At 41.1% G+C, this 19,734-nt stretch overlaps 1 protein-coding gene across 1 annotated transcript in view; it reads right to left on the bottom strand.

The window, feature by feature from the left end:
- ced-6 (PTB domain-containing adapter protein ced-6) overlaps nt 1-11,618 on the bottom strand; it is a 102,087-nt gene extending 90,469 nt beyond the window's left edge. The window contains exon 1 of the mRNA XM_080269912.1: nt 11,533-11,618. The gene's annotated coding sequence lies outside the window, so the exon portion shown is untranslated. The remainder of the gene's footprint in view (nt 1-11,532) is intronic.
- Between the last annotated feature and the right edge of the window lie 8,116 nt (nt 11,619-19,734).

Raw genomic sequence — 19,734 nt, 5'->3', positions numbered from 1 at the left:
TCTCTCTCTGCTTACGAGTTTTTATGTGGCAGGTCCTAACACGCTATTTACCATCAGCTGTCAGCCTGCCACATGCCTACTGGACAATACACTGTCTGTTATGTTTACCTTTCCTACCTACAGTACCTTGCATACACCCCACCTTACAATTACGACAGGGGTACTAACTCTAAGACCAACATGTTATCTACCAGTCAGTACCCTTCCTCGCACCTACTATCTACTGTGTTCATCTTTCTTATCTACGCTGAATTAACACCTTACATAACACAAAGCTGGTGGACTACGCTACATGGGCGGGAATAGCAACACTTCATTAGGTCAAGGCTGTATGGTACGAAAGAAGAAATGCTGGCTCAAAGACTGAAAAAAAGCAACCCTTATTTCTATTTATTTTTCCTTCCTCTCTTCTTCTGTATAAAACACACACACACACACACACACACACACACACACACACACACACACACACACACACACACACACACACACACAACGTTATCGCATTAAGCAATTCTACAGACTTCACTGAACCATTCACCTCTACAAAACTCTATGTTGAATAAATATCATGTAATAACTGAAAAAAAGAAAAACATCGAATCGAGAACAAAAAAAAAAAAAAAAATCCTTGTACGGTTCAAAGAAAAGAAACGCATCAGGTTAAGACCACAGAGGACAAAAATAATCCATGTAAGAGACTTAAATTCTTAGGAGGAGGCAGAGGAGAAGACAAACAGTTAAGACCAATTTAGGGTGTTAACCGAGTACAACCTAAAGCACCTTACTGAAACGAAAAAAAAAAAAAATCGCCATAATCTTTACTATTCTCTGTCCACTTCAACATGATCTACAACTGCCACCTCTCCAACCCGAACGCAAAGTTGCAAAAATATTAAAATGAAAGAAAAGCATTCGGGAGCCGAATGCTAATCGCCCGCCAGGATATGCTGTTGGCCAAGCCCAAGATTTTGGCCATATCTTGATACCCTGAAGGTTTCATGTTGATAGCTCAAGCCATTCATGAAATAAAACGGGCGCGCGCGCACGCACGCACGCACGCGCGCACACACACACACACACACACACACACACACACACACACACACACACACACACACAGAGGACGGTAAAAACATTATCGCGACAACTATCATAGACACGCTGCTAGTCACGCAGATGTAGAGCCGTGCAGCCTTACCCTACCACTGACCAATACATGGGAAACGGAATATCTTGTCAGCTAAAACCAACTACGCCAAATTCCCCTCGCGCACCCCCCACCCACCCCACACCCACACAGTGCGAATCTTCGGTGGCCTCCGCTATGAGCTTCCCGTCCTTGTTGCTGAGAACATTAGAGCAAGTTGGTTACCCACTTTACCACGACGATGTATTCTTTATTTCATTTCTCCCATCTCAAGGCGACTTTATTCATCCCCGGAGACACAAATCAAACTCCAGATATTAGCTTTATTGTCCTTATAACCGCGTCAGTGCGAGAGATCTTTTCCAAGTACACACACACACACACACACACACACACACACACACACACACATCGCCTAGCTTTGAAGAAATAAATCAGTGCATCATCGACCGTGAGTACTGCTGATACAATTTTACTTGGCGGGAAATTTCGTCCTGTCGCAGCTTATTTTCCTTGCTCAATGGCTGACTAATATAATACTCTGACTCTATATCCTTTTATTTACATTCCTTTGCAACTAGCTCTATATTCTAGTGTTCATCTCCTGTTACAGCTTTGCATTCAAGATGGAGGGATGGCTGTTGCATGCGTGGTTAAAGTGAAGAGAGTACAGTTAAGTCAGAGAGAGAGAGAGAGAGTGCTTCCATGGTCATGCGTCTCACCCGTAATGAGTTAACATACACACAGGAAGCCCACGACCTTGGCCACAATAATCTCTTCAAAGGAAATCACACAAGTACTACCTTCAATGTCACTGTAATTTGCTGCTTCCTGTAACCTTCTTTTCCACTCCTTTGATGTCCCTTGGTCGCTATGCCTTCCCTTTTTTTCATTTCCCACTGTTATCCGGCCCTCTTGTCCTCAGCATCCAGCGCCGATTTCATTCTGTTTCCACCTGTCACAGATCCCTACCCCTATTCAGTGTTACCCAGTTGCAATTTTGACTAGTAACCAAGAAGACTCATTCCTACCGTGACACTACTAAGACTAAGCGAACTTCAAAGCGAATAACCTAGTCCTGTTAGATGAAAACAGACAGACGAGCTATACCTGTCCCACCACACTGTTAGTTGGAAAATTATTTAAAATCTGGGCCAAGTTATGGGGAAAGAACTACAGAAATTTCCATCCCTGTTTTTCTGGCTGATAACATGCACATTAATTTGTTTGTCTTCTGTCTGCCTTTACTTCCGTTGTCTGCCAGCTTCCTTGTTTGTTTATCCTGTCTGACCTTGAGTTAAATGTCTGTCAACCTTCTTGTTTGTTAAGACATGTTGTGTCATCCTCTCTCTCGTGTGTGTGTGTGTGTGTGTGTGTGTGTGTGTGTGTGTGTGTGTGTGTGTGTGTGTGTGTGTGTGTGTGTGTGTGTGTGTGTGTGTGTGTGTGTGTGTGTGTGTGTGTGTGTGTGTGTGTGTGTGTGTGTGTGTGTGTGTGTGTCTGCCTGCCTGCCCGCATGCTTTCCTCTCCTTTCTAATAAGTGCTGCCAGTGTTTATATTAATTAACACCTTCACTAAAATGTTATCTTTACTGTAGTTCGTTCACCTTTACTTGGAGGGTATTTTCGTCCTTTTGCAGCTTGTATCCCGTGGCTCAGTGACAGAAAAAGGCAATACTACAGCTCTACATCTTTTCCATAGCACTTCTTCATGACTAAGGGTATATTCTTGCGTTGATCTATTGATATAACTAAGCAGACAGATGGAGAAATGTCAGGTTTGGTTTAAGTCTGAGAGAGAGAGAGAGAGAGAGATTACTCATTTCTTCATCCCCCCCATACTTTCTTCCACTAACAAGGCTTTTTATGAAGCTACAAACAACATTTACGTCTTTATTACGTTCCTGCTAACAACTTAACAGCTCCAGTCACTTTAGAAAGGCTCTCAGTGAAGGATTTTTACAATATGCTTTGATCCCTCCAGTGTGACGCCTTTTTTTTTTTATTATTATTATCATTATTATTCCTATAACTACATAATCATGCCCAGCGTTGGAGTGTCATAGGGAGGTGATAGGGGTGTCGGAAAGTTACAGCCTGTTTCATAATCTAACTTGCTTTCGTTATCTTTGCTCATTACCGTACCTTCACGAATCTGCCTCCTATCTTGTTTGTGTTATCTATAGGCAATATCTTCTGTCTCACCGTCTTCCTAATTTGTTTATCTCTACTCAGTAACTTCTTGTCTCCTAACCTGCTTGTGTTACCGGTATATCTAGTCAATATCTTCTTCATTATTTCTTGCTTGTGTTATTTCCAGTCAATCCCTTGCTTAAATATAGTGAATTTCTTGCTTTTTTTACTTTACAGGTGAATGCCTAATGTGCATCTCTCTCCGTTTCCTTGCTTTCCTACTTACCTACTTGTTTGCATGTCTACCTACCTGTTTACTGGCCTTTCAAACTGACTACATATATCCTTGCCTACCTTCCGATCTGCTACCTATATAACTTTACATGCCTACCTATGTATATACCTACTTACCTACCTACCTACCTGCCTACCTTCCTGTTTGGCTGCCACCTAAATTTACCGACCTACCTACCTACCTACACCCTCCTTCCTACCTCCCTCCTTGCAAGTCTGCCCGGCTCCTTGTACGTAACGTCGCGTGTTTATCTTATACCATCCTCTCCATTTACAGTTCCCCTCCTCGCCGTCCCTCCAATTTGCTCCCTCTCCTACCCCTCCACCTCCCTCCCTGTTCCTTCCACCCCCCAGCCTTCCAGTAAAAAGCAAGGTGGTAGTGGAGTCAGCAGGGTAGGACAGACACAAGGCACAGACAATGAACCAGTAGACAGAGGTAATGGATACGTTTCCTAAACTGAATGTTGTGGACAGATGTTAGTTGCCAGCCGTCTCACCCCCCATTGGTCTTCCTTATAAATAAATAAATAAATAAATAAAAGTCTGATGGCACTTTTTTGGCATGCAAGATACACACGATTTTATATGGTTAAGGAGATTTTTTTGACAGAGGAATTAGATACAGCCTAAATTATCCTCAACATGACGAGACCTCAGGTGCAAAAAATAGTGTACTGGATGCCTAATTAAAGTGAAGGAGACGCCATCACTGTCAAGAGGTCAACCCCCTCCCCCCTTTTGCCGTCCCCCTATCCCAATTTACCTTTCCTCCTCACCCCCGTCCCTCCTCACTCCCCTTTCTCTCCCTCCTACTCAGCCAGTACCTTTACTCCTCCCCCATCTCTCCGTCCCTCCACTCCCTTTTTCTCTCCTACCCCTGTTCAACTCCCCCTTTCCACTCCCTCCTCAACTTCCCCTCTCCCTCCTTAACCCCCCCCCCCTCCAGCTGCCCTTGACCCTGCAGGAGTTTTTTTACGTCCTCACCAAGCCTGTCCTGTTTGCCTGCCTGCCTGTCTGCTTGTCTGCTTGCCTGCCTGCCTGCCTGCCTGCCTGCCTACCGAGAACCAGCATCCCTCACACCCTTCTTCACTGCCTGTGGATGTTGGGCCTCTACATCTGTACGTCAGTAAACACAAAGGGATCTCTATACTTCTGCTCACTGGACCTTCTCTTCACCTACCCTAAGCATTACTCGTTTTTGTGCTCCCCTCTTCACACCTATAAATCGTTCCCTCCTTGAGCATTAATAACAAATACGGTAAAGTATGGGTGACTAACTCAGAATATGGCATTAACCCGATGTGTCTGTTATAACCAAATTATCAGACACTACGACCCCTACAAAATACTGCTGATGCGGGTAGTGAGCATTACTGATAATCTCGTCCATCCAACATTCCTCATATTATGCTATCCTTTTCCTATTTCTACAGCCTTCATACCCTCCACATACACTGGTGATGTAAAATAATGATGATGATGATGAGGGGGAGGAGGAGGAGGAGGAGGATTACTACTACTACTACTACTACTACTATTACTACTACTACTATTACTACTACTACTTGTATGCTACCCCACCTTAAGACAGCTTCCAATCCCGGTCTCCATGTCTGTCAAACTAACGAGACGTCTTCCAGGTATCCTTCCTCCTGGAACCCAATTACGACACACACACACACACACACACACACACACACACACACACACACACACACACACACACACACACACAAATTCCCTCGCAACCTACCATATCAAAATCCTTTCTGAATCGACTCTCTCTCACACACACACACACACACACACACACACACACACACACACACACACACAAATTCCCTCGCAACCTACCATATCAAAATCCTTTCTGAATCGACTCTCTCTCTCACACACACACACACACACACACACACACACACACACACACACACAAGCTCTCCCACCCTACCGAATCAAAAAATTTTCAAAAAGTCTCCCACCCTACCAAATCAAAAGTCCTTCAAAATCGACACACACACACACACACACACACACAATCGGTTGACTCAGCGACATTACCTGGTGCACGACTGTCCAAGCGTAAACACAGGCGCGACACAAGGGAAAGTCACCTCACACACACACACACACACACACACACACACACACACACACACACACACCAACCTACCGTATCCAAATCCTTCAAAGTCAACGCACGTCAATAACCACAACAATATTACACTGTCGACTTATCTACCTACCTACCTATCTATCTATCTATAATCAGACGCCTTAATCCAGGAAGGGGTAGCCAGAAACAAATCGCCTCCTTATAATCAGTGTGCCATGAAGCTGCCCTCCAATCAACTCACGCAACCCCTCACTCACATACTCACCTCATGCTTCGACTTATCCTTCCATCCAATCCTTGATCTTTCCCTTCCTATCCCACCTCCATCTCACTCACACTCTCTTCGTCAGTCTCTCATTTTCTCCACGCACCGCATCAAAAACCTTCACATTTCACATATCACAAAATTCCTACCCTCAGAACTAATAATTAACAAGGTCTTTCATGAGAATTTGCCCTATTATCCAGAGAGAAAGAGAGTGAGGTGTGTGTGTGTGTGTGTGTGTGTGTGTGTGTGTGTGTGTGTGTGTGTGTGTGTGTGTGTGTGTGTGTGTGTGTGTGTGTGTGTGTGTGTGTGTGTGTGTGTGTGTGTGTGTGTGTGTGTGTGTGTGTGTGTGTGTGTGTGAGAGAGAGAGAGAGAGAGAGAGAGAGAGAGAGAGAGAGGAGGAAGGTGAGCAGAGGAAAGGAAGATGACGGGAGAAATGGCATAGCGAGCAGAGGGAAAGAATGGAACTGGAGGAAAGGATGGGAGGGGAAGGAAGGGAAGGAAGGGGCAGAGAGATTAGGCAAGGAACATGACGAGATTAGAGGAAAATGAAGGGAGGAAGGAAAGTCAGAAAACGGAAGGAAGGGAGGGAAAAGGAAGAAATATGACAAGCAGGAATGAAGGTGAGGGATGGGACGGGAAGGGATGGAAGAGGGGGGCAAGGAGAAGCAGGGAAAGAATGCACAAAATAGGAAGGAAGGCAAGGGGAGAAAGGGAGGCAAGGGGAGAAAGGGAGGCAAGGGTAGGAAGGGAAGGCAAGGGGAGGAAGGGAGGGCAAGGGGAGGAAGGAAGGCAAGGGGAGGAAGGCAGGCAAGGGGAGGAAGGGAAGGCAAGGGATGAGGAGGAATAGGAAAGAAGGGGAGGGAAAGGGAGAAAAGGAAAGAAGGGGAGGGAAAGGGAGAAACGGAAAGAAGAGGAGGGGATGGGAGAAAAAGAAAGAAGGGGAGGGAAGGGGAGAAAAGGAAAGAAGGGGAGGGGAGGGGAGAAAAGAAATGAAGGGGAAAGAAGGGGAGAAAAGAAATGAAGGGGAGAGAAGGGGAGAAAGGGAAAGAAGGTGAGATGGAAGGGGAAGGAGGAGGCACTAAGGTTGGCAGGGAAGGCCTTATAATGCTGGAGGCTATTACCTTCCCGGCCACCTTACATGTTGCAAAAGCTAAAACTAAAACTATTTCTCTCTCTCTCTCTCTCTCTCTCTCTCTCTCTCTCTCTCCAAGCGGTGAAAAAGTTATAGTGCATTTACCCTACCGTGGCAAACATCCCTAAGCCCATTCTGTATGGTTAATGGTCAAGTATAGTTTGGCTGGAGGGTAAATTTTACTAATAACCCAGGAGACTCGTCCCTGCCTTATATGTGAGGTTCATCATATTCCTTGTAACAGCTTGGTATTCATTTTCTGGGAGTGGCACAGTTCCATTAGATGAAAATAAACTGGTTACGGTGAAAGCTATATCAAAACCACTCTAGTTCAAAACGTCTCACTTGAATACTAATGTTTGGGGGAGAGAGAGAGAGAGAGAGAGAGAGAGAGAACTGGTTAAAGCCAAGAGTGAGATCATATTTATTTTCAGTAGTCAGTCTGATAACCAAGATTGTAAACACAAAGGAACCACTCCTCTTTTGTCTCACGCCCTGCCTAACCTAACCTAACTAAACCTTAGCTACTTAAACTGTCTAACGCCCTGCCTAACCTAACCTAACTAAACCTTAGCTACCTAAACTAAACTTAGCCTAACCTAATCATACATAACTAAACCTACCTAACTAACACAGCATTAAAACCAAATGCTTGCAGGTAAGGGAGGGTACGGTCCCATTGGATTCAGACAGGTGTGGACAAGAACTTCTCAAGATTAGGGTAATAAAGAAATTCTGCCGGCACCAATAAATATTTGATCTGGACATGGCCTTAATCTTAAACTAACCTGCCTTGCAATATTACACACACACTCCTCTCACATAAATTATTATCACTTGTGGTCTACAGCAAGGCCTATGCTTCACATCCATATGGTTGAGTGGGGATCACAATACTATACACATCATTTGAACATGGTTAGTGTGTCGCCTTATCAAACCCTTTCATTATCAATGTACAACATTAAACCTATTCTCGTACATTTTCAAGATGGTGCTATCTACACGGATATCTTTACGCCTTATGTAAGTCTCCTTTGCATCTTCCATTGACACTGCACTCTTCTCTCAATAACCTCACAATCAATACATACTTCTTTCACGGCCCATTCCAACCTCTCTCTACCATACATTATATACTTGTATTTATGGATCTCCTTGTGTACAAAATGCAAATTAGTGACGAAGAGTCTCCCTTCTGAAAGAGATGATGGCACACAAAAGTTAACTCCCAAAATACATACATTAAGTGGTGCTTCCTGAAGAAAAAAAATGAAGAAAAGAATATCATCAAAATCGTCAATTTACAGTGCCATATGTTTGTAGCTATCAAATTAATGTATGTTAACTTCCTAAAATTTTACAGCAGCAGCGCTTATGGCTGATGCTTCACTGGAATGGCTACCTTTTTCAAATACATCTAGTCTAGACTAATTATGCAAAATTTGAAAATGTATATTCAAGCCAATAAGGTGTCTGTGTTCATTAATAGTAGCTTGCTCCACATTGTTATTTAATATGGAGTAACATCACAGGAAAAAAAATGCTTGCCCTTCATCTACTTTGGCTCACCTAAAACGTTTTGCATTGCATACCCATTCACATCTAAAGAACAGCTTTAGACAATGGGCTACAGTAGAGGCCTTATAATATAACAACCAATTTTGTATCTCTTCCATCTTGATGTTGGATCTAAAGTTATATTTCTATAATATTTTCCACTTACTTTACTTTTTGGTCTTTTTTCTTTGAAATACCCAGCAACACAAAAATCGTATTCCCCTACTACTTATGCACTTGCAACTACCGGTATACCATAGTTTTTCACTGTCACGAGCCATTGTCTACTTCATGTGAAGCTGTGACTGCAAAAGAGATATAAAGCTTTGTATCCTGGGTGATATTCTACAACAGGTAGTCTGTAGGTACACCTTTTTTGGTTGATACATGCTCTGGCGTATTTGTTTTGGCTCTAATCCCAGAGGTGCTGGAGACTCTTCTATAATGTAAGATGCTACCAGAGGAACAGGTCAGTCTCCTATCCTAAAATATTCTGGAATACGGTGACCTAATCTTAGGTCCCCATGATCCAAAGGGGGTAATATCGGACAGGTTGCTTACCAAAAGTATCCCCATTGAGACCATGTCACAATGTGTTCATTTAACAAATACTTTTTTTCAACAACAAATGCCAGTTGTTAACATATGGATAGTTGTGCAGTACCTGTCTTAATTATTTCAAGCACTGATATTCTTTTCAGTGTACAGTATTCCACTGCAAAAAGTACACTATATCAGAAAGATTAAGGGATTCAAAGTCTTCACTCACAACATGTTTCATGTTTTGAATTTGTCTATGCTTTTATGTTACAGACAACGCTTGAAACTGTTCAAAATTCAGTTAACACTTTCCCAGGCCAACTTTGCGTAACTTTTCTACCCCATTCCCGGGCCGGGGGTGAGTTTCCGACGAAACAATTGTGTTGCCTGTGTTCACCAAATTGCTGTGACACATATTTGAACCATGAAAAATCACTCAAACAAATGATGCACCACTGTGTCATCAGCCCGGAATCAGTTGGCCTACGAATGACGCTTTGGTGCGTCATTGGCCCAGAAAAATGTTAAAAGGTTGTAACCACTGCACTTCTTGTCCTTAATGAAGATGATAATTCTATGTACAAAAGCACCCTAACGCCTGAATGGGTTTTATGTAGATGGATATACATAATGCTTTCACGGTTAGGCTGTCACATTGAGCTTGATTTGTGTGTAAAACTGATACAGTATTTCTGCAGTTACTGTCAAAACTAATTACAATATGCATTCTTTTCTGCAAATGTTAAAACCAAATACCTTAACAACTGGTTTAGATACCCTATTACTGTACAGTACAGTATATTGAAGCAAATACAATATTGTACAGGGAGCTCCTAGATATTTCACCTTTTTCAGTTTACAATTAACATTTGCTATATACAGTACTCATTTTATTCAATTTAATGTGGTAGGTCGGGGGCACTCATCATCCACTCACTCAATGTAGTGCTGCTCAAGGGTGGCTGCCCTTTCATCTCATCCTTCCCTTTCCTTCTTTCTTTCCGCTTCTTTCTGGCTACAGGTGACTCTACTGTACACTGAGTGACAAGCCAACTAGGTCCCTGTACACAAGGAAACCATTTACTATGCTGAGTGGTAACCATATGACCAAGCTATGGTACCTGGTGGTTCAGTGGGTAATTACGGTGCTCCAACTGGATTGAGCCTCTGTCGATTTATATCCAAGGGGTGGTTGGGGTTTACTGGTCATGTAATGCCACTCAGGGATGTGTGAGGCTAGTCACTCTCATCTTAAATGTCAGGACCAACTTGCCTAGCTCCTATGCTCCTCATGGTGCAACACAGGATTACTTGATGTATGTATGTATTTATTAATGAATTACTACCGGTATATTGTTTCTGTTTTGAATGACGAAAAGCAAGTTTAACAGCAATAAATTAAAAAAAAATAATACTGGTATGCAATTTCAATACCTAACCCAATGGTGAAATTTCCTTTAACATGAGTTTACGAGCCTTCCCCAGACCCTCACACTAACATAAGATACAATACCTGTATAGTTTCATGCAATATTTCTGTTATATATATCACACCATCATTATCAAGCACACAAAAATTAAAGGTAAATATATGCTGCATAATCCCTAATAAAACGAAACAATCAAGGATCCAAGATCAAAACACCCTGTACGAGAAACACAACAGTTTTGGATTCTTGGTGTACCGGTATATTGCAATCTGCCTGTAATAATAATGACAAAACTATGATATATATATATATATATATAAGCACACAGTATATACCGTACCGAATATAAACATACATCATATACCATCCTGACTCCTTCCCACCTAAGGATGGGATGAGTAAGGATCAATAACCAAGGAAACAACAAAAGTGGGTGAGCCATCCTACAACATACTGTACATAAAGAAATAAACCACAATATTTCACACATTATTCAGGCCTTTGTATTGAACATTAAAACCATCACATTACCATCAGTGGTCTGGTAACTCATAAAACATACGTATCGAGAATTTCCAACGAAAAATACAAAAAGATAACATCTTACCTTCTGCATCAAGAAATAATAAGAATCGAAAGTATGCTGCTACCAGCTTATCGTGTTTCAACTACACAGTGATTAAAGCCCAAGTAATGCTCAGGCAGCGATGGCTAGGCACAGGGGAGAAAGGGGGCACTGAATTGCCCTGAAATATCCATGAAACCACAGATTCTACCGGATACGCCAGTTTATCCTACACCTGCTTCAGGGCCACACTACTGTACACACGCTTCAGGTAACATGCTGAACTGGCCCTAAAGTTATACAACACATTAACATAACTGACAGATCATGAGACTATGGTGTACTTACCACGTTACAAGACTGGAAGTAGGTGTGACAGTCGGCAGAGCTTCACAAGGGTTACAAATACTGGCTGGAGTGACAGTGACAACCTGCCTATGTTATGGAGCCACCAGGACCAGCTCGGTGCTCCCCCTGTTCGGCTTTCCATCAAGATTCAAGAACACCTTCGTCTCCCCGTGGCGGGAAATTTAAAGCACTTTTCCCTTGAAATTACAGGCCTCACTATTCCCACATTACTGACCTCTGCCTAAATATCTATATCAGATACATAAGCCAAACAGCTAATACATTTAAACTCATAAACTTTCAGGCTCCTATGACACACTCTTAGATTAATAATATCGCCAGACATGAGCAGGAACAGAATGCTGGAGTTGTCCAGATCATGAGAAGGGTTAACAGTATCAGTATTAACACTCCCAGGCTCCTATACTTAACTGAATCGAATCACCTGGCACATAGCTGATATAAAGTGCTAGAGTTGTCCCAGTCATGAATGAGTTAACAAGTAGGCCTACAGATGAAGTATATAATTCCTTTCTCTGAGAATATAAAATAGATTAATTAATTTATAACACCGACTGTGACTTATTATACATATTTTATTGCTACTTTTCCCAAGTTTAAGCTACCAATTACTGTACATGGAAACACGTGATTTTTGGGACACATCCCTAAAATACAGTGTGTGCCTGTAACTTATTGACCTGTCTGGATGAGTCTCTACAAGCTCTCCTTTACATGAAACAATACTCCCTACCTCCAAGGGACCTACAAAAACTTCAGTTCTCCTTCCGCTTCCTACTCTAGCTACCTCCAAACCGCCACACACTTTCTATCTCTGCCAGATAGAAATAGCTTTTTCACTCCCCTGCACCCTCTCGGACTGTCTGAATCCAGTCAATCGTCTTGCACACTGGTGGTTGTTCAGGCAGCAATGAAAGCATACTCCCAAATTTCGTCTATAACTCTGCCCATGACATTTTTGACATTTCCAACATCATATGCCAAATGCACATGCAAATAAAATGGCAACCTATGACAAATACTTCCTGATATCATGCTGGGCCTCATACAAAGCAACTCCTCCCCACATCCATGCATCTATACTGTAGCCTGCACCAAGCCCCAAATACAGTAGTCACCAGAGCTGGCCACTTCTGCAATCACTTCCACAAATCACAAAGTCCACAGCTGCGGATGTGTGATTTCATTTGCAGATTTACATTTATAACAAATTTTATGCAAATTTGCGTTTTTGCATTTGCGGAAGTACTTCCGCAGACGCAAACCTGCCTGCAAACTAGCCTGACCTCTGAGAACTTTGAGCGGTTTGTTCTTATGAAGGGCAACATGGACTTGCTCAAGATGGAGTTGTCTCAGTTGTTGGAGGAATCTGACTGTGACTGAGGAGTGAGGACTGAGGAGGTCAGAGCCAAGGAACAGAGGTGGACTGGTATGTCAACTTGTCAAGTGTGAGCTATGAAGTGTACTAATTTATTTATCTACAATAATGAATGATTTACTCTTATTTTGTAGTAAAAAGCAGTCTAGTATACTAATATAATAATACTTAAAATATATATTTTAGTTTTACTATAGATATAATTTTATATACAAATGGTTTCCATTTGTGTTTGCATTCGAGGAACTGCAAATTTCAAGAAGTTTGCGGATTTCTGGTTGCGGAGGGTAATGGTTTGAGTTCGCGAATTTTCATTTACAGTGCCCAGTTCTGGTAGTTATCCATCCAAGAATACATCATTTGGGCCTCATAGCCCAACTTTGTCATCTCCAAGTACAATACTGTAGTTTCAGCCTCTCATTGCTCTTTGTGCAGAACAAAAGCTGTTGAACAGTTCCTACTTAACTCTCTTCACTGTCCCCATTTCTGTTACACTGCACAAAACTACCTGAAAACCTTTCTGCTCTGGGAGTCCATACATTTGCCATCTCTGTCCTCAAATGTAGAGTTGAACTGGATGATCAGCTGGGTTGCCTCAGGATGAATCTTTGAACTCCACACTACCAAGGGCACATAACTCCATCAGTATGGGATTAAACTCTGACAAGAAGAGGATGCTTTGACAAAGGCTCAAGTTCCACTGATGGCTCAAGTGTGAGACTTGTGCTCACAAGCCAATGCCCATTTGCAACAGTCAAATGGCCAGACCTACATTGTAATGCCTACCCTGAAAGGGTTTATATATGAGTACATTTAATACTAAGGTTGGTGGACAAGCTTGGCAGCAATAACACCCTTTGTTTAACCTATATCTTTAAACACTGTACATTGGGCCACCTAATGGCTTCCCTTTTATTCAGGTTCTCTAGTATCACTTCACTGGTGCCTACCTCACCTATCCCTTTCATCACTGCCACTTTTGTCATAGGTGGTGAACATAATGCAGTCCCCAAGTCTATTCATCCTCCTCAGCTGCTGAGACAGCACCTGGAGAACCTACACAGCACACAGGATCTTCACCTCTATTGGCCTCTAACAGTCCCAACACCTTCAGAAAGAACACAGTCTACATGCATGCAGTCACTGATGTTACAAAAGATGAGAAAGACAAGCAATTTGGAAATCCCTTCCTCTAAGCACGAGTGTAGAAATGTGGCGATTCTTTGATTAGTACAATACTGAAGTTGCACTGCAGCCTTGTGGCCTACCTAGGACATGGATGCTGAAGAGAAACACCTTCACAGTGGCACTGATATAACCTGGCAGCTCCTCTCTGGATATACAAACATCCCTCAACTCCCACCCTATCCCTGGAAAGGAAAATGATGGCCTGCATGAGAAAGGCTAATTCAGTCCACCAAGTTCACATTCTGATGAATCTGGGGCTACAACACCCAAAAACATATATGGAGGGAGAGGAGACTGTAGTAGTTGTAGTTGCAGTAGAGTAACCATGGTCTGTCTGGCTGAACAGACCCAACAACCACAGGCAAGCAATCACCCCTCCAGGGCTACCTCCACCTACCACTAGAGGAGACTGTACCCTGGATTTCTTTTCTCTTTAATTCAGGTTCCCCAAGAGCTTTGCTCTGGATCCTGCCATCCCAAGTGAATAAGGGAAACTTAGTTGGCATTATGATGATCTCATTCATGACATGAAAACAAGAGAAATGTAAGTTACTATTTGAAGCTTTATTTCATTTACATCTAGTTTAGGATATATTTTTCACAAGAGCCATTTTACTCATCCACATGATTTCAGAGATGAAGAATGTAACAGCTTAAATTGACTCAGTGTAGTTTACTGTCACTCAGTATCCAACAGTCTTCATAGTTTATACAAATATCCTTAGACAAGATGGTAGTACACATTTCATGTTTTATCACCTCAGTGCACAGTATATGATTGAAAGACACACAAGACAGCTTAAACCACAACTGACTGCCTCACATGCACACATACACACACACAACAGCAAGAGGAGAAAATATAATTACATTACCTGTTGGACAATCTGAAATTTTTAAATGAGGTTCATTAGTATACAAGTTAGTCTGGGGAAAAATCTATATGCTCAATATTAAGTGTAATAAATTAATTCTTTTTTTGAATACTGAAGCTGCTTACAGGTAAAATGTAAGCCACGTATCTTGATATAACCAACATTTCTGTTATCAAATCTATAGAATTACACATCATAGTACTGTACACAGTTTCCACAGTCCCTGATGATGTACAGTGTACTCCACAATACACAAGCTGAGTAAGCTCTTGATGAATGAAAGTGCTCAGGTCTGCTGCAGCCGCATCACATTCAGGCAAGCTGTCTCTTTTTACAGAAAAGGTATGGAAGCAAAGCCATTACATCACAACAGAAGCTTGCCCTCAGCACCTGCCCACTGGTGAATCATTGGCTATGAGCTATACATCTTCATAATTTTAACAAGAACGTTACTTTCACAAAAATACTTCTCACAGATGTAGACAATACAAGAAGTACACATAAGAACACTAACCTCATTTTTTTTTTAAACTGTATAGGGGTCACACAGACAGATGCACACCCATCAGTACTGGACTACACGACACTAATATAGTTCTTATTAGCACGTCACATCGAGAGTTCCTAGGGTAAGAGTCTTGCCTGCCCCTCCACACAAGAGCAGGGGAAGCTGCCAGCAGTGTCTCCTGACACAACTAGGACTGGTACAGTATATGCCTCTCAAGTATGAAGTGCTGTAGTACGATATCTTATAAACACTTACTGGACAGTGCCTACACAAGGCAAGTTAGATGGGAACAATGTATTTAAAATATGAACTCCTTGAAATACTAGTTTCCTTTATACAAGTACAAACTGATGTTCATTATCTTGGATTTTCAGTTGCTGTACACTAGGATATTGTGAAGACCTGATCTAGTTACACTTTGCAACATGTGAATACAGGTGATGTATTCATTTCTTGCTGAACAGTGCAATAATCTCATGAACTAACAGGTAAAAATGGTAGATCTGTCATCACTATAGGCACGTGTGACTATCTTCTGTATGAGATTCATATACAGTGCAGTATTATGGTGTAACCTTTCATTTGTACAGTGCTGTGAATGGTGCCTATATGGTAGTGCATTATTTAACAAAATATCATCACTGCCCTCATTTTTTCAGGGATTCTACAAATTCACATCCTTTAAATAAAATAAATTTTCTCATACCTATCACTGACTGGAATAAGTTTCATAAACAATAAACTATATATAATACAGTGCAGTTTCAACAATATTTACTTCTATAAGATTTTGCCATAATACAGATTCTGAAAATCAGTAACTTTACATTATGATTTATTGATTAATGTACTGTAATCATACTCTACTTAACCGTTTGCATCTGGGCAACATTCTTTTCAGTTTAGTCTTGCTGCTACCAGACAATTTGATTCAACTTAGGAAAGGTCTCTCATATCAGAGGGGCTGAGTAAGACCATTTAGCCCCTGTAGTGCAACCAGTGGGTCTTAAGCTGAATAAATTGCCAGGAGATAGTAAGAATTAAATGAAAAGAGTATTCCCAGGTTTTACTGGTTAAAATGTAAGTATGCCACGGTAAACTGACTTATTACAACTGTACACGAGAGGCGATGACAGAAGAGATATGAAGAAAATCCATACAACATGGAGTCTGGAAGATGTCATACAAAATTACAAATATAAAATGTGATTATATCATTCAGAAATAAGGAAATACATCAGACAGCTCTGAACTGAACAAATATAAAATGTGATTATATCATTCAGAAATAAGGAAATACATCAGACGGCTCTGAACTGAACAAAATAATGGACATGGCTGCAAAAATACAATTGCAGCTAAACCAATAATAATGATGAAGACAAGGTGAGGTGATACGATGTAACTGAGGTACAGCCATGAGTAAAAGTTCACTGACACACTTCAGCCAACACTGCCCTGTTGTTCACTTCTCATTCCTCCGCAGTCAACTGAGAGTATCCTTCCTTCTCATACTCTTATTATGTGCTTCATATTGCTATCACATAAAATCAAACCTTTCATTGCCACAGCTGGCAAACGAGTGTTGGAAAAATTTTGCTTATAGCTGTACAAGTGACCACTGGAAAGGAAAGGAAGTCACAGTCAAAAGTCAGTAACAACAATTGGCAGGATTTGAAGAGCAGTAAGAGAGAGAAACAAGAGACTGATTACATGAATTAGATCATCCCAGCATTTATACACTGTAATAAGAAAAATATATGCAAATAAAATAGTAAAACAGGACCCACAGAGAATGCATGGAATGACACGCACTATGAGAAACATTAAAAAAATAACCATTACCTGTACTGTCATTTTCATCCTTACCCTGTTCCTCATTTAAACGTGGGTGAACCTCAAGTATGGATCTTTGACCTCCTTCGGAACAATAATCAAAAGAATCAAAATCAGTGAAATTTCACTAAACCAGATACAGTGTAAGTATATAAGGTAAAGATTAAAGCAGCCGGGACTGGACGGTGACAAAGATCAAAGCATTGGTGAAGTCTCTTATGGCCACATTATTAACTCTGGCTGCACAAACTTTAAGCATGCTCTTAATTTTTCTAACTGATTCATGGAACGTCTGTAGCTGTACGACATGACCAACCTGTATCCTAAATTACAAAGTATAATCAGCAGCAATACTAAAAAGTAAATATGCTCTCTTTTCACGATTTTAATGACATGTGTTCTCCCCGGGGCTATAGCATTGCCCCTGTGTAGAGGACTTTTAATGAAGTATGCAGCACTTCGCAAACACATGCCCTTCCTGATGTCAACCAATGGCCCTTCAGTATGCTACAATACCCAACCCCTCAATCAATATTGTGCCCTTTGACCCAGTGAGCCACGGCATCTACAGAAAATAATGGAAGGTCAGACATTTTCTTGCATCATTACATGTTTTAAAAAACACTGTGAAAAGAGAGAGAGAGAGAAAAAAAAAGGGAGTTTTTTCAAACCTTAATGCAATCAGTTATAATAATATGGCCCTTATTTATCAAGATCAGACTGATTCCAGTGACACCCACATTTATTTTACCAAGTCATTTTAAAACAGGAGAGCAATGCAAAATTAATGTTGCTCTAACTTAATGTTAACTGCAACTTAAATGATGTAATTTTTTACAGAACTGTATGTAAATCTCTAAAGACATCACTATTATCTATATACATGCATGAGTAGTTTGTCACACCCACATCTTTCCTTCAACCTGTAACTCATGTGTCATTATCATAAGACAGTCTTTAGTTCCTTTATTTAGAGGCACCTGAGGAGTGGACAAAATTCAAACTCTTTCAGTTGCCAATATTTTACAATCACTCATGCATGGCATACTTTACTTTGTTACCTATTTGCTTCAGCATTTAGCATGAACCATGAATCATGTTATATACCGCAGTCAGTTCGTTTTCACTTGACAAAGATCCATAGCCCTTTTTCAGAATAGTTTATGGCTAGGGAGATAAATTTGACTATAATCCTTTCACTTTTAACTTGGCCTAGATTTCTGACCTTTTGTAACTTATTTCATGTAGCTTAATGGCAGTGCAAGACAGTGCTACAGCTCAGCATCCTTTCCACAGCACTTCTTCATGACTACCACCATATTCCACTGATAGCAATTTTAGGCCAAGTTAGTATAAAAGGAGTACAGTAATCTTGAAGTCAATGACTACAGCCCATCAATTTTCACAACTACAAAGCAGTAATCAAGTAGTGACCGTGGCCCAGTTCCATCAGATGAAAACAAAACCACCTCTAATCTTCAGTATATAAATGAGTTCATAAGAAATTCATGAGACACTGTACATCAACAAACTGTAAAACATTTCTTGAGCTTTGAACTTGACATCAACACCACTGAGTTAACCCCTTCAGTCTGATAACATAATTTTCACTTTATTTGTGCTGTCCCCCTCCCTATCCTCCAGATGGTGCTGGAGAGGGAAGCCTTCATGCGATGGCACCAATACAACCAGGCAGTAGAGTTGCCTGGGTATAAAAACATCCCTTTACTCCCTCCCTATCCCAGGAGGAGAACAGTGGACTGCAGAATAAGAGCAACTTTGGCATACAGTCCACTTGGTTCACATTCAAAGCTCCCTCGGGTCACAATTCCTACTATTACTAACTCCAAATGATTTAATTTTGCCTACATAAGACTTACTGAAGCTGAATGGTTAGATATAGCATTCATTAAACCCTTGTGTAACAGAGATCTTTCTTAAACTTAAAATCATCCAGTGGTAGCAAGAATGAAATGTACAAATACCTATACATCATCAGCTTGAAAGGGTTAACAAGGACCAAGAGCAAGAATATGACAGTGATTCATATGCAGCAACATCATTCATAGCCTACAAATTCACTTCCTTTTGATTGCACCACTCCCGACGGTTTGAGATGATTGAGTTGTACAGAGGAAATGAAAACACCGGGCCTAATACAAGAACCTGATAAGTACAAATGCAATGAACACTGTTTGGTATAAATCATTTATACCTCTCCATCCTGTAATCTGGCTATTTTAGTTTTACAAAATTATGACACTAACTCATATCTGTAATCGACCATTATGTCTCTCGTGACACATAAGAGAGTGGCAGGGGCAGACATGATAAGAATTAGGGTTTAGAGAAGATGTGGAAGTTCACAGACAGTTTTGAACATTTATCAGTAGCAC

The sequence above is a fragment of the Coenobita brevimanus genome, chromosome 38 (assembly GCF_032717465.1).
Source record: "Coenobita brevimanus isolate Jiangsu-jjx chromosome 38, ASM3271746v2, whole genome shotgun sequence".
NCBI classification, from domain to species: domain Eukaryota; kingdom Metazoa; phylum Arthropoda; class Malacostraca; order Decapoda; family Coenobitidae; genus Coenobita; species Coenobita brevimanus.
The sequence above is the reverse complement of the archived record's forward strand: the minus strand, read 5'-3'. Positions and strand labels throughout refer to the sequence as shown.